This window comes from Equus caballus, chromosome 2 (assembly GCF_041296265.1).
Source record: "Equus caballus isolate H_3958 breed thoroughbred chromosome 2, TB-T2T, whole genome shotgun sequence".
NCBI lineage: Eukaryota > Metazoa > Chordata > Mammalia > Perissodactyla > Equidae > Equus > Equus caballus.
In genome coordinates, this window is record NC_091685.1 from 59,522,630 (window position 1) to 59,536,710 (window position 14,081).

Genomic DNA, 14,081 nt, shown 5'->3' on the forward strand with positions numbered 1-14,081 from the left:
AGTGCACTTACTCCTAGAGCTAGCCTTGGGTCTGATTACATTAACATGATCAACATAGAAACTATTTGACCCCAGTAATTTTTGAACACTCATTATATTTTATATTCTCATTTTATGGTAGGATGGGGTTGACCGACTCAGATCTCCCTTCGAGAGAACCTGATGAAAGTAGCATAGGTGATTGACAACCTCCAACTGCCACACTTTGAGATACACCTTTATGTTTGCAACAGGATCCAGTTTACCTAGGTTGCTCCTAGCCAATAACTGAGTATCTGAGCAAGTCAAGAGACTTGAATTGGGTTATTCTTACATGTTGGCACAGCCCAAACTTCGCAGAGCTGCACTGAAGTCTGAGGCTCTCCCCATCCAATCTATCCTTCCATCTTTCCTTACACAGGTAGCCAATCAGCACCACAGTTTGTAAGCTGTTCCTGCCTTCACAGGCATTTCCTGCAAATCTCCTCTATATCTACTTCCATCTTGGTGCCTGCTTCTGAGGGGACCAAACTGACACACCTAGACATGTCTCCTTAGGAATTAAGATCAATAATTATTCCTAGCAGAGGTGTGGAGGGTAAAAACCTTTCAAGGAACACTATTCTGAGACAGAAGAATCAATAATTCCTCTCAAGTTTAATTTTCTGTTCCAGGGTTGAAAGGGACTTTAGAGGTCACCTAAGTCAACCCTGCTTTATGATGTGTGACTACTGAAATAGTTTGGTTACCAAAAAATGGTCTCATTCTCCACGCCCTCCCTGTATCCATATCCTTTGCAGTGTAACTGCAGCTCCTCCAAGCAAGAGGTAAAGACTATTTATTCCCCCTCCCCTTGCATGTAGGCTGGCCTCATGACTTGCTTTGGCCCGAGTGAACATGAGGGAAGGGACATTGAGCCAGTTTCAAGCTTAGACCCCAGGAGAACTTGTACACTTCCACTTTTTCTCTTGGTCATCTGCCTCCACAAGAGAACAAGATTAAGACCACCTGCTGGAGGGTGAGAGACCACATGAAACAGAGCTGTGTCAGTCTAGCTGCCCAGGAAAGTTCTCAGAACAGTGAGAAAGCCCAGCTAAGATGAGCATAGCTGTCTAGCTGACCTACAGCTGACCGCAGACATGTGGGAGAGCCTCATGTGAGCCTAGACAAACTGCCAACCTGGCCTGCAGACTCATGAGCAGTAGTAAAAATTTTTTTAGGCCAATGAGTTTTGGAATGGTTTGTTATGCAGCATCATTGTGACAAAGATAACTGATACATGCATCTTCTAAGATCACCTTTTTAAGTGAGCAACCCAGCTTCTGCTTGTATTATACCAGGGACGTGGAGTTAAATAATTGATCAAAGTAGCTAAGGTTTAATTTTGTTCTTTTTCCAAAATTAAAAAACAATTTCAGATAATGTGGCTGTTTCAGTGGACCTCAATAACTTCTCAGTGACGGAGATACCTCTGTACTATATTTCCCCTCCTTCACCATTGTTTTCCAGTTTACTCCAATTCCACGACATTTCCAGTTAAGAAATTAAGGCTGATTTTTTCTTATTCCATTATATCCAGTTCACCTATATATTTAGTACAATTAGAGAATTTGGTCCATGAATTTGGAATATATTTTATTGTATATGTTTCTTAGTATTAAGGATGATTTTTGAGGGAGGGGATTTGTAATTAGTGAAGTTGGTTACTTTTATGGGATTCTATATTTCAATTTTAGAAGTGATTATATGTTGTATCTAAAGTTCTCTGTGGGGTTGTGTATCAGTTAGGAAAGTGTGCAGCTGCAGTCAACAGAAAACCTAATTATAGTGACTTCAACAAATGGGAACTTTTTTCCCTCTCATACAATGAAAAGTCTGCTGTCACTGGAACTAGCTCAGGATCTCAACAATATCAGTCTCAGGGTCTCTGGGATTCTCAAGAACCCAAGGTAAATATCCCAGCTCCAAGGATTTTATTAAGGCAGGAAGAAGAGGTAAAAAGAAAACACACAAAAACCCAAAGTTGTTTGTTCTTTTTCTTAAAAATAAGAAGCCCCCAGAAGATTTTGTTTTGTACAATTGCCTCGAATTGTACCACAGAGCCACCACTGCTGCAGACAAGATGGTAAATTGCAGTTAGTGTTTCCACATTGTGTGGAGGGAGAAGGGGGAGCAGTGGTTGGGAATGGGTATTGGGTTAGCCAACAACAGTGTCTGTTAGAGTATACACAGTAAAGCAAGAAGTAAAATTGGGGAAATAGGTAAGGCATGTTAATCAATACAGGATTTCTGTGTAGACACTCAACATGCACTTGGAAATTTTTGAAAAATGGTAAATATTCTGAGACTTTGCCAAGGCCCCCTAAAATTGCTTGAAGTGATAGTAGGGGTTATCTATATTGTGGATGAGCAACTTTAGCCTGAGAATATAGAGTCAGACCAGAGCTCCAGAGCATGTACACTGGGAATAGCCCATATGCGTTTCCATGTATTCAAACCCAACTTACACCCCCAACCGCTGCCCCAATTCGCCTAGTCATCCTCTTCTTCACTCCCCACATCTATCGATCCCCAAGTGCAAGCAACTCTACCTCCCAAATGTGACTGAAAACACTTTTCCTCTCCCATCTTACCGATCCCATTGTGGTGCAGGCCCTCACTACCCACCTACATTACTACAACAGGAGCCTTAGTCCTTTCTACTAGCATTTTTTGGGGGCATGGGGATCAATACACAATGATCCTGTTGGGTGATATTTCTAAATTCAAATTGAGTATTTTTTCACTAGCTTTCTTAAAAATCCTTTCTCTTGACGGTAAAATCAAGTATCCTTTTTCAAAACTTCAGAGGGCCTTCACTCTCTGGTCTTCCTGACCATCCTCTCCTGACTCCTTCACCTTCCCTAATGCACCCTTTGCCACCAAGTTGCTTCAGTTCCCTGTATACCACAGACATATCATGCACTTTCTCTCACATGTTCTTTCACTATGAATAGCTTTAGTGTCCATTATTCACAAGGCCTACTCCTTTCATGTCCTCTAACTTTCTTCTTAATGGTAACCTCATTTGTCATGTCTTCCCTTTCATGTGCCTCTCTTCGGAGCTTCTAGAGCAACTGTATTCTTATCACACTGGCTTACTATCTCACACTTACTTATCATTGTAATTGTTTGTTTATTCACGTGTATCTCTTTGGCCTTTTAAAATTCATGACCATCTAAGTTTTCGAGGCAATGGAATGAAATGCCAGTGTCACCTATGTGCTAGCGTTGCCCTGCCCTTTACTCTGACACAAAAGTCAGGAGCAGGCTAAGAGCTACAACCTGATTCAGGCTGTGAATCTAGACTATGTCTTTGTGTCTTTACCTGCTTCACTGTCAACATTTAATGTTGTTCCCGATATACTGTGGGTGCATTTATTGGATTGTTGAAAGGAGAAAGGGAGGTCAAGTTTTGGCAAATCTTCCCTTCTTTATGATAAATAGTGCAAACTCCACTCTCTGAAACTCAGCTCAAAATTTTTTGCCTTGGTTAAGCCTCAAAATATTAACTTCCAAGGCAACTCTTTACATCATAAAGGTATAGTAAATCATTTACCTGAATGTGGGTGCTGAATCTCTGTGGAAGATTTGACAGGCCCATGAGCAAGAAGGCAGGTGCTCATTAGGTCGTGAAGAACTAGATGCAACAGGAAATAACAGCTACTTGACTTGTTTCACTTCCACAGGTTTTCCCTGATCCCAGGCTTCTAAACTCTTTCAAATTATTCCCTGCACTTCTTTCTATAATAAGTGTAATCTTTACCTTCTTTAGATTATTTAAATACATAGAAAATCCTTTTGTCCTTAGTTGTGTAAAAGGAAACTTCAGCCTAATACATCCACATTATGAAAAATTCCAAATTAATGACCTTTTGGATTAATGACATTTTACTGAAGCAATATTCCTAATTATGACTCTGGCATTGCTGATGCAGACAGAGCAAACTGAAAAAAGTAATTTAGCTTTCTATCTTGATGCATTAAATTTTTTGAACTCTAAATATAGATTCTTAGGAACTCCTGAAGTTTGGAAGAAGCACCGTGAAAGCCAATTTTTCTCCCAGTAACTTCACGGAAAGAATCTGCAGGAACCCAACCTTGTTTCGAGGACCATCAGTATACCTTAAAGACCAAAGCAGCAACACTTAAGATTTACATATTGACCAAGCATTGGTGATCCAGGATGCTTTTGATAAAAGGAAATGTAAGTTAGTTTTCTTGCTGAATCAGATGAACAAAAAAAAAAATGTGTATTTGATACCTTTCCTATTTAATAGATTTTATATTTTATTTTAGGAAGGCAGGATAAATTGTGGTTTGTCTTTTAGGCAAAAAATACCATTTTATAAATAGTGGTGTTCATCATTCAAGCACTGAGATAACTTAAATCTCTGACAAGTTCCTTGGGCTCAATCCTGAGAAGCAATTCCTCTGGACATGCCTGGACTCTCCCACACAGAGCCTCTCTTCCTGTCTCTCAGGTGAGTTCCAAGCTGGGACCACAATCTTTTAATTTCAGGTACCCAATCTGAAGCAATTATCCCAGATTTCTTGGGGGTGAAAAATTAGTGCTTGATTCAAAGGCTGCAGAAATAGAAGATGTGATTCATTCAGGCACCACTGACAAATGTTATAGCCTTAGATAAATCACTTAACTCATTAGAGCCTCAAATCTCCATCTGTAAAATAAGAAGGTTGGAATAGAAAATATCACTTCATATTTGTATACACTCATCCCTCAGTATCTGTGGGGGTTGGTTCCAGGACCACTTGAGGACACTGAAATCCACAGATACTCAAGTGTCTTATGTAAAATGGCGTATTATTTGCACATAACCTACACACACCCTCTTATAGACTTTAAATCATCTCTAGATTATTTATAATACTAATACAATATAAAAACAATGTCAATAGTTATACTGTATTGTTTAGGGAATAATGGCAAGAAAAAAAAGTCTGTCCATGTTCAGTACAGACACAATCATTGTAGGCCTTTTCATCTGCAGTTGGTTGAATTCCCGGATAGGGAGAATCAACTGTACTATTAAGCAATTTGCAAATCACTTCAAGTGTTTTCTCACTTGGTCTATAACAAAACTTGATGTGAAAGGCTGGGCTTGGGTGAAATTAATATCCATATGTTAACAATGAGGGCTAACAGGGGAAACTAGTTTTCCACATTCACAGCAAGTAACTCACTGGTTTGAGCAAACAACGGCACTCAAGCATGAGTCTTTTGATTCTACTTCTTGCTCTTTTTTTTTGCAATAATAGGCTAGTTTACAAAGTTTTTTTCAGTCCCAACATTTTTTCAATTTTAATTCCTAATGCAGTATGGCTAAAGTCCAGTAATAATATTTTATGAGATTAAATTTATTGTATCTTATCAATTCCACCCAAGTGGTTGAGCTCCTATGCACTAAGCTCTGTGTTAGGTGCTCAGGAAGGCAAAGATGAATAAGACTTGCTTTATTTTACTTCATAACACCATTTTATACCATTACCAAATTATATGAATATATATTTTTATTCAGACCAAAGCTGCCAATCCTGGGTAATTTTATGCTCATTTTATAGAAAAAAAAAAAAAAAAGAAAGAAAGAAAAAGGCAGACTAAGGCAAAGAGCTAAAGAAAGACTCAGAGACAGATGTATTTTATTTTTTCTTTCTTTTTTTTTTTTGGAGGAAGATTAGCCCTGTGCTAACATCTGCCACCAATCCTCCTCTTTTTGCTGAGGAGGATTGGCTCTGAGTTAACATCCGTGCCCACCTTCCTCTATTTTATATGTGGGATGCCTGCCATAGCATGGCTTGATAAAGAGTGCATAGGTCCATGCCCGGGATCCAAACCAGTGAATCCTGGGCTGCTGAAGCAGAGAGTGCGAACTTAACTGCTATGCTGCTGGGCCAGCCCTGAGACAGAAGTATTTTAAAAAGAAGAGAAGAGGTTTTCTTGCAAGAAATGTAAAGAATATCAGATTTTTGCCCAAAGTAATAAATAAATAACCAAATAAATAAATTAACAAATATTTAAAGGAAAGAAAACACACACACACAATCGCTGAGGTTACCAAATTTGCTTTAGTTATTTTTTTTAAAGATTTTTATTTTTCCTTTTACTCCCCAAAGACCCCCTGTTACATAGTTGTGTATTTTTAGTTGTGGGTCCTTCTAGTTGTGCCACGTGGGACGCCGCCTCAGCATGGCCTAGATGAGTAGCGCCATGTCTGTACCCAGGATTTGAACCAGTGAAACCCTGGGCTGCCGAAGCAGAGAGTGCGAACTTAGCCACTCGGCCACAGGGCCAGCCCTTGCTTTAGTTTTTACATGGTAAAGAAATAGAAATTTTCATCATATTAACAAATTTATAGCTAATATAAGCATGGTCAAACTTCAGGATAAAATCATTTTTGTTAGAGAATCCAAGATTTTGGCAAATAATCTTTCAATTATTTGTTGTAGTTCAAAGTCATTAACTTATTTTTTTCAAGTTGGATTAAGTAATTTACTTCTAAAGAATCTTCTTCTGGACAGAAATAGCTTTGGAAATTCTCACTTACTTTGTTGGTTTAGTCTAAAAGTCACATCTATGGTAATGATATAAACTCTACTCATAAAAATATTTCCTGTAGTACCAATAGTCAAGACTATGTGGTGTATTCTTTACTGAATTTTATTAAAAATTTCCTCCTCAAAATTACATTTGGATCTTTAGCTCATATCAGTACCCTTTAGGTATTTGTAAGACAAAAGCAGAGACCAACTGTGAAATAGAAGACTAAATGGCTCTAATTTATTAAATAAATTTTAAATAAACCAGAGGAATAAGACACATTGTGAACAGAGGAAGAAATTTAAGGGTACAGTAGACTTCTCATAGGCAACAAAGCAAGGCAAAAAACAATGGGCCATTATCTTGAAAGTACTAAAAGAAAAAAACCCTGAGCCAGCCCTAATGGTCTAGTGGTTAAAGCTTGGCACTCTCACTGCTTCAGTGGCCCAGGATCATTTCCCGCTTGCAGAACCATACCACCCATTTGTCAGTTGCTGTGCTATGGTGGCAGCTCATATAGAAGAACTAGAAGGACGTACAACCATGCACTGGTGCTTTGAGGAGAAGAAAAAAATAAAACAGGAAGATTGGCAACAGATAATAGCTTAGGGCAAATCCTTCCCTTTCAAAAAAAAAAAAAAGAAAATAACCTGTCAACTTAGAATTCTATACCCAGAGAAAATATCTTTCATGAATGAAACTTAAAGATTTTTCAGACATACAAAAGCTAAAATAATATATCATCAGCAGAGGTACATTAAAATAAAAATGTAATGATGTTCTTCAAGCAGAAAGAAATTTGTATTGGATGGAAATAAAGATCTGCAAAAGGAACGTACAGCACTGGAAAAAGTAATTTCATGTACATAAAATTTCTTCTTATTCATTAAATCTCCTTAAAAATAATTGACTATTTAAGAATGCAGTCATACATTGCTTAAAACTGGGACACATTCTGAGAAATGCACCATTAGGCAATTTCATCATTGTGCAAATGTCATAGAGTGTACTCACTCAAACGTAGATGCTATAGCTTACTGCATACCTAGGCTGTATGGTACTAATCTTATGGGACCACTATTATATATGCAGTCTGTCATTGAACAAAATATCATTATGTGGCACATGACTGTAATAATGTTGTAGAATGGAGTATATGAGATGTGTAAAAGTAAAATGCCTGGAATAATAACACAAAGGCTGGAGAAAGAGAAATGTAAATATAATATTATACTGTTCTCATTTTTAAAGTAAAATGGCATAATACTATTTGAGTATAGACTTGATGAATTAAAGATGTAAATTTAACTGCAAAGCAATCACTAAAATAACATAAAAACTTATAGCTAATAAGCTAATTAAGGTGATAAAGTGGAATCATACAAAATATCAAATCAATGCAGAATCAGAAAAAAGTAAAAAAATGAACACAGAATAAACAAGATAAATAGAAAATAAATAGTAAGACAACAGATGTTAAGCTTTAATATGTCAATAATTACATTAAATATAAATGGTCTAAATTCCAATATTAGGTAGTGGCTGGCAGATAGGTTGAACAAAAAGTGAAAACTATGCTGCCTATAAGAAATGTACTTTAACTATAAAGACCCAAGAAGGTTAAAATTAAAAAAATTAAAAAGGAGTACCATGGAATATTAATTGAACAAAATTTAAGTTGTCACATTTATATCAGAAAAAGTAGATTTCAAAGAAAAGAATATTATCAGGTATAAAGAATGCCATTTCATTTTAATAAATCAGAAAATTTTTTAGGATGAATTAGTCTGAATATTTATACACCTAACAACAGAGCTTCAAGTAAAGAGCTACAAGGAGAAATAGAGAAATCCATTTGTAACCAGAGATTCCATTACTACTCTTTCAATAACAAGGAGATAGACTATAAATAAAGATATGGAAGATTGGAACAGCATTCTCAATCAACTTGATTTGGTTGACACTTTTGGCGCATTTTACTGAATAACATGAGAATACTCATTATTTTCAAGTGCATACAGAACATTTACCAAGATAGACCATATTCTGCACCTTAAAACAGCTCTAAATAAATTTTAAAAGGATTCAAATTGTAGAAAAGTATCTTCTCTGACCACAATAGGATAATAAAAATTATATCTACAAAATCTGCAAGTATGTGGAAACTACATAATAAGCTTCTGAATATCATATAGGTAAAAAAAAAAAATAGGGGGTGGCCAAGTGGTGTCGTGGTTAAGTTTGTGTGCTCTGCTTCAGTGGCCCAGGATTTGCAGGTTTGGATCCCAGGTGCAGACCTACACACCACTCATCAACCCATGCTGTGGCAGCATCCCACATACAAAAAATAGAGGAAGATTGGCAAAGATGTTGGTCAAGGGACAATCTTCCTCGTCAAAAAGAGGAATATTTGCAACAGATGTTAGCTCAAGGCCAATATTTCCAAGAAAAAAATAAAAAGAAGAAAAATATAACCTGAGTAGTCCAATGTCTATGAAAGAAATTGAATTTTTATTTAAAACTCTTGTCATATAGAACACTTCCATATAGCTTCACTGGTGATTTCTAACAAAAATTTCAGGAGTAAATAGTATAAATCCTGCCCAATCTATTCCAGACCATTGATGATGAAGAGATACTTTTAAAATCATTCTATGTATTATCCTTATATCAAAACTAGAAAAAGATACTATAAAAATAGATAACTAAAGACCAATAATATTCATAAATATTGATGCAAAACTTCTAAACAGAAATTTAGCAAATCAGATCCAACTACACACACACATACAAATATAAATACATAGTACATCATGATAATTGGTGTTAACCAAGAAATGCAAAATTAGTTTAATATTTGAAAACCAATCAATGCAATTCACCACATTAGCAGACTACAAAGAAAAACTTTATAGTTATCTCAACAAAAGCAGAAAAATCATTTGACACCATGCAACGTCAGTTCTTTTTTTTTTAAAGATTGGCCACAAGGTAGCATCTATTGCTAATCTTTTTGGTTTTTTTTTCTTCTTCTCCTTAAAGCCCCAAGTACATAGTTGTATATCCTAGTTGTCAGTCCTTCTAGTTTTGCTATGTGGGACACTGCCTCAGCATGGCTTGATGAGCGGTGCTAGGTCTGCACCCAGAATCCTAACCAGCAAAACCCTGGGCCACCAAAGCAGAGCATGCAAACTTAACCACTTGGCCACAAGGCTGGCCCTGAAACATCAATTCTTGATAAAACTACCAGTCAATTAAGAATAAAAGATAAGTCTCCTAACCTGATAAATGGGAACTATGAAACTCTATAGCTAACTTCCTTCTTAATTGTGGAAGCATGAATGCTTTCTCTTTAAGATCAGGAAAATAACAACAATATCCATTCTCACCACTTCTATTCAACATTGTACTGGAGATTTCACAGTGAAATAAACAAGAAAAAGAAATAAAGACATATATATTGGAAAGGAATAAGTAACACTATTTTATTCACAGAAAACATATTTTCAGTGTGGAAAATCCAATGGATTCTATAAAAAAGCAACCAGGACAAATAGGAAAGTTTAACAAGTTAGGTGGAATACAAGATCAATAAACTAACATGACATATTTCAATATGCTGGTAATCAATAATTAGAAATTAAAATTACAAACATATGCCATTTAAATAGGATAAAAGTAGGAAATACTTAAGAAATTTTATAGAAGTTGGCAAACTGATTCTAAGGTTTATATGCAAATGCAAAGCACCTAGAATTGCTAAAACCACTTTGGAAAAGAAGAAAGTTGACTGACTGACACTGCCTGATTTCAAGACAAATAGATCAGTGGAGAAAAATAAGGAGTCCAGAAATAAACTCACACAATATGGGAACAACCGGTTTTCAACGAAAGTACAAAGACAATTTAATAAGAAAGAAAAGACTTTTCAACAAATTGTGGTGGAAAAAAATTGGATATTCTTATGGAAAAACACAATCTTTGATCTATATCCCATACTATACAAAAATTACCTCAAAATATATCACAGCCATAAGTATAAAACCCAAATCTATAAAACTCTAGAACGAAACAGAGAAGAAAACCTTTTGGACCCAGAGATGAGCAAAGATTTCTTAGGTACTACACCAAAAGCATGATCTATAACAGGATGAATTGATAAATTAGATTTCATCAAAATTATAAACTTCTTGGGCTGGCCCAGTGGCATAGTGGTTAAGTTTGCATGCTCCTTATTGTCAGCCCAGAGTTCGCTGGTTCAGATCCCAGGAACAGACCCATGCACCGCTTTTCAAGCCATGCTGTGGCAGGCATCCCACATATAAAGTAGAGGAAGATGGGCATGGATGTTAGCTCAGGGCTAATCTTCCTCACACAAAAAAAATTATAAACTTCTGCTCTTTGAAAGACAATTTGTGAGAGTAAAAGGACACATCACAGATTTGGAGAAAATATTTGCAAATAATATACCTGATAAGGGACTTTTATCTAGATTACTTAAAGAACTATCAAATTCAATAATAAGGAATCAAACAATCCAATTAAAAGATGAGCAGAAGTTTGAACAAACACTTCATGGAAGACAACGTGGAGGAAGAGAAACTTTCACACGCAGCTGGTAGGAATATAAGATGGTATGTGGTAGGCAGAATAATGATTTCTTATGTCCACATCCACATGTTAGTTTACACGGCAAAAGGAATTAAGACTGCAGATGGAGTTAAGGTTGCTAATCAACTAACTTGAGAGGCGGAGATCATCTTGATTATCCAGGACAGGTTTCCTCCTGTGTTTTATTCTAGAGTTTTATAGATTTAGGTTTTACCCTTTGGGCTGTAATGTATCTTGACAATTTTGTATATGGTAAGAGATATGGATCAGAGATCGTTTTCTTCCATAAGGATAGGCAAATTTTCCACCACAATTTGTTGAAAAGACTTTTCCTTCTCCACTAAATTGCCTTGACACTTCTGTTGAAAACCAGTTGCCCCCTTAAGTGTGAGTCTATTTCTGCATTCATTCTTCTCACTGATCTACTTGTCTTAAAGTCAGACACCGTTAGTCAGTCAACCTTATTCTTTATTATGTCTTTTATTCTATTTACTCTCCATTAATTTGCTCTTAGTTTTCTAGATTAGGTGGGCCTAATCTAATCACATGAGTCCTTAGGAACTGAGAACCTTTCCTGGCTGTGGCAGAGAGAAATGTGGCAAGAGAATAAGAGGCAGGAAGACGCACAGTTGTCAGCTATGCAGATGGAAAAAGAATGCCATAAACTAAATAGTGCAGACAGCCTCCAGAAGCTGGAAAAAGCAATAAAATGAATTCTCTCCTAGAGCCTCCCAAAAGGAAAGCAGCCCTCTGACGCAGCGATCTTTAGCCCATGCAGACCTGCATCAGACTTCTGACCTTCCGAGCGGTAAGGAAATGCATTCATGTTGTTTTCAGCTGCTAAGCATGTGGCAATTTGTTCCAGCAGCAACAGAAAACTACCATATGGTACAACTGCTTTGGGAAACACTTTGATATTTTCTTAAAAAGTTACATATACCGACCATATGATTCTTCCCTTCCACACCTAGGTATTTACCCAAAATAAATTTAAGCTCATATCTATACAAAGACTTACACTATAGTGTTTACAGCAACTTTATTTGAAATGACAATAAAACTGGAAACAAAAAAAAGTGTACCAACAGATGAATAGATAAACAAATCTGGTGTACCCATACAACAGGATACTACTTAACAATTTAATAGAATAAACTATTGATCCATGTAACAAGATGGATGAATCTCAGAATAATTATACTAAGTGAAAAAAGAGTCAGAAAAAAATAATACATTCTATATGGTTTCATTTGGATAAATTCTAGGACATACAAACCAGTCTACAGTAACAGATCAGTGGTGGGCACGGGAGAAGTGGCATGGGTAGAGGCAGGTGAGGGAAAGCAAATAAGTATGAGGGAACTTTTGCAGGTGATGGATATGTTCACTAAATTGATTGTGGTGATGGTTTCACAGGTGTATAGGTATGTCAAAGTTTATCAAATTGTATACTTTAATCTGTGTCAGTTGTATCCCAATAGAGCTGTTAAAAGAAAATAAATGCAAAATATCATGGTTACCAGATTTATGCTAGTAAGTTCATAGTAGAAAAAAATGCCATTTTTCACACGTATTTATCCTATTTCCTAAAGGTCATGACTCAGCTTCAGATATCAACATAACAAAAATTCAGGATAAAATTGTTTTTGTTAGAAAGTCCAGGATTCCAGAAAATAATAAGGTTTTATTACCAGAATTACAGAATCAGACAGGATGATCCTGCTAATTTTGTTCTACCTTAGGGCACAGTATTTGTTTTGTTTGCTTGGCTGTGGAATAAGGAGTGCTTTTGACACAGGGCAATGTGCCAGTTTTGGCTTCTTGAGAGCTAAATAATTTGCCCAAAGTCATATATAGTCATAACAAAAGTTGAAAACTGAATCCTAGCCTGTCTGATTCCAAAGCCCTCTCCTCTACTTCCTGCTGCTTTGGATGTTTCCCGCCTGGTTTGCTTGTGACTCTAAAATTGAAGGACAAAGCTACCCCAAGTTATAACAGACTTTAAAGAAATAGAAGCTTTAGAAAGCATGATAAATTGCTTTATTCAAGTTGCTTTATATTCGCTTTCCACATTTTCTACCCTGTCTGTTCTCCTTGTGATAAATCTTTTTTTCTTTTCTAAGTCCAGGATATTTCTGAAGATGGTTCCAGAGAAACTACTGTCTCATGGATTTGGGAGTTTTATATTCCTGCTGCAAATTTCTAGAGCCCTCATGAGTTGAGCACACCGCTGCCGTTCTCTGACTATTCAGAGCTGCCCATCTCTCCCATCCCCTAGCTTTTCCTCAGTGTGCAGATGGACTCTTCTTGTTTCTATCCTTTCTCCATTTCCCACATAGAGGTTGGGGGCTCATTTTCAATTAATTCAAAGAGATTAAGATTCATTTTGTTAACTTGTGAAACTACAGAGATGCCGCTTTGTTGTCCACTAATACTAACGCATTAAAATGAAGCTCAAACGCAATATCATAGTAAAATACCTATCATTTATTGAGCATGTTCTATGTCTTTGTACTATAGCCTTGTTCCATATCCATGTGTTATCTGATATAATCTTCAAAAGTCTTTTAATAGATATTATTATCCTAATTTTACAGGAGAGGAAAATATGGTCCAGAGAAGTAATTTACAAAATTGTTTGCAAAGATGTTTGCCAAATGGCTCAGCTATTAAGTATCAGAATAAAAATTCAATCTCTTTAATGCCTGGCTCCAAAGCCAGGATCTCCTTATGCTGCATAACCTATGAACAAGGACATCAGCATAACCTGTCCTGCACCCAGACTCAGACGTTGATACTCACCCAATGGAAATATTATATCAGTCTCCTACTCAAAAGTTTCCAGTGGCATGTCTGGTTTTTATCCTTATATTACATCTAAATTATTTCATCT

At 36.4% G+C, this 14,081-nt stretch overlaps 1 long non-coding RNA gene across 2 annotated transcripts in view; it reads left to right on the forward strand.

Annotated features, from left to right (window-relative positions):
• The window catches only part of LOC111772498 (uncharacterized), a 36,399-nt gene extending 22,721 nt beyond the window's left edge, over positions 1-13,678 (forward strand). The window contains exons 4-7 of one of the 2 annotated variants that reach the window (XR_002806388.2): positions 4,028-4,225; positions 4,350-4,502; positions 11,914-11,996; positions 13,312-13,678. This is a non-coding gene — a long non-coding RNA (uncharacterized lncRNA). The remainder of the gene's footprint in view (positions 1-4,027; positions 4,226-4,349; positions 4,503-11,913; positions 11,997-13,311) is intronic. The other variant, XR_002806389.2, reaches the window with a different exon arrangement.
• Positions 13,679-14,081: the final 403 nt, after the last annotated feature.